The sequence below is a fragment of the Patagioenas fasciata genome, chromosome 1 (assembly GCF_037038585.1).
Source record: "Patagioenas fasciata isolate bPatFas1 chromosome 1, bPatFas1.hap1, whole genome shotgun sequence".
In the NCBI taxonomy this organism is placed as follows: Eukaryota; Metazoa; Chordata; class Aves; order Columbiformes; family Columbidae; genus Patagioenas; species Patagioenas fasciata.
Genome location: NC_092520.1, coordinates 100,896,557 through 100,899,267, shown reverse-complemented (window position 1 = coordinate 100,899,267; position 2,711 = coordinate 100,896,557).

The window sequence follows — 2,711 nt, the reverse complement described above, 5'->3', positions numbered from 1 at the left end:
TGCAACTGTCTGGCATCAGATTTGTGCAGGAATACACAGAACACAATTCCACAGAGCAGGAGAGGAACTAAATTAATTTCTAAACAAGGGGGTAAAATTACTGCAAAGGAATTAGGAACCCTGAGACCCGAATATTTTTGCAAAACTGTCATGGTGCAAAAGGATCACTGTTCTATGAACTTTTCAGTGCAAAGGAGGATAAAAATGCTATGCATGATCAGTTAGCTTGAAAGACATGTTAGGAACAGAATGAGATAGCGTTCAGTTTTTTCCGTACTCCAGTTTTACATAATCCTACATAATTAATACACAGCTGCCAATGTTACCTTTTCTTGTACTGGATGCATTTTTCAAATTAGATGAAAGTACAAAACATAGAAATCTTTGTAATATAATAGCACAGATGTATCCCTCATTCAGAAGGTGCAAGCACCAGAACTAAATTGGAGTGATGCATGGGTGGTTTTGACACCATTTCTACTCACACCTGTCACCTGCAGCAACCAGGCAAAGTTTGCTGTTTGTTCTCCTGTCACTTTTTAAATTAATGGAAAAATTCATAAACATCAGGAGGCACCAGAAATCGCCAGCTGTGGAAGGGTCCAGCACCTCTTCACATTTTTTTTTCAGTTCAGGCAGTGAGATCAGCTATGTGCATTTGACAACTGCTAGGCTAGGAACAGCTGAAATATGTTCTGATTCATGACCTGTATTTAGTCTCTTGAGAGGATATCAGATTTTGAGACTGCTGTGACTGATTGAAGATAAGCCCCTGCTGGGTTTGTGGCCTACCAGAAACCTCCTGAGCCAGCAAATCCTTGTTTAAGTGCCTCTGGTGCCTGAGGAGCTTCCAGGCAAGGCATGGCTGCCAAAGCTCAGAGCATCCTGGGTGCCCACCCCATAAGTAACTCAGCCTAAGCTAAGGGAAAGGCAGTGAAAACACTGGCGTTTCTGGGCAGGGAGAACAGGCTAGTCTTCACAGCAAGAACAGATATCCACAAATCAGAATTGTCCCCTTTCTTTCCTTCCCCAACCACTCTAGCTGTTTAGCTCCCAAAGACTATCTATCTCCATAAACAAAAATATGAGAGACCAGACCCTCTGCTGACATCCCTTTGGGGTAGCCATTAAAGCAACTGACACCATGTGAGAGCCTGGCCCGTCATAGAACCTGTCAAATAAAGTTACTGCAAACGCCATTTAACAGATTTTGAAGACATCATTTTGGTTTTCAGTTACTGAAGCTTGGGAGGCCTCTGCGGAGGAAGATGATTAAAACACAGACAGTCCTGCCTACGTGAGAAGGTGAAAGACTGCTGTTTGTCCCTGGTCTACATTTGAGCTGTTACTTCTATACAACCCAAGAAGGGATAATAAAGCAGAAGTCACTTGTATCATTCAGATAGCTGTGTTTGCCTATTTGTTTTAGAAAAATGTAGAAATGGATGAGTTTGTTCTGCAATGAATCTTTGTTCAAGTCCCAGTTATGTCACCTTGTAGAGGTTGTATCCCAGGAGAAATTTAATGAAGGCAGGCATATGTTGGAAGAAGAGGCAGGAAGAGAACTGCTAGCCAGAACACAGGTATTCACCAGGGCTCCCTTCATCCTCATTTTTACATTGTGACCAAATACCTCTTCACTGCCAAGTCAGGCCTTGAGAAAGCTGGTTTCTAAGTGAGCCCAGAGGAAGGTAGACTCCGCTGAGTCTCTTCTCTGACAGCCGTGAATCACACAGTTTTTATCACACCTCTCCAGCTCTTACCCTCATTAGCTCTTCAGCATCTTCATTTCAGTTGTGGATCAGATCAGCATTTACCCTGGAGAGCAAACTTCAGCCATAAAAATCATAGAATCATAGAATCATTTTGGTTAGAAGAGACCTTCAAGGTCATAAAGTGCTCCTTAGGGCCTGGACCTTGCAGAAGGATGGCTGCTCTTAATCCCAAAGCTTCCTCCAAACTACCATTTTGCACTCTTGATTGCAAGTTTGGGAACTGTGATACCACAGAGACAAAACATTCAGAAACTGATAAACTCCCTTATTTATTTCTTTTTATTTATTTTTAAATAAATGCACTTGGGATAAGTATCATCTGGTTTGTAAGCTCTAAAATACATTTGGGCAATTTCCCATATTTTTATCTCTAATCACAAAAGCACAATGCTTACTTTTTTCTTATATAGTGACATGGTTCCTGGGGCTAGGAAAATAAATAGCCTATCCATTGTCATATGTCCTCTATTTTGGCCTGAGCAGAAAGGAGGTACCAAGGTTTGCATGTACCAGACAGAAGGAATGGTAGATTACATTTGGAAGCTTCTGTGGACATTGAATTACTAGAAGAGAAATAATTCTAGTGATTATTTATCAAAGAGGATCAACAGGAACATGAGCTCAGACCTGAGTGGATAAAAAAGGACAAGGCTGCAAAGAGATAACTCTTCTGTGCATTGTGTATTAGATTTCAGCATTGAAAGTTATATAAAGTGGCAATACATTTTTTTAGCAGAAAACCTGACCAGTTAAGTTATTTATTTTACCCTCTGTATCACAAGGAAAAAATAGTTTATTTCAGCAGTTTGAGGTTTAAAAATTATATGTAAAGGTGGTAGAAACATGTCTGAAAAAGAACTATGGACATGATTCAATGGTTAACTTATTTCCTAAATGAATGAGAAAGGAAACAGGTTGCTGCAAGCTTCTACTCTC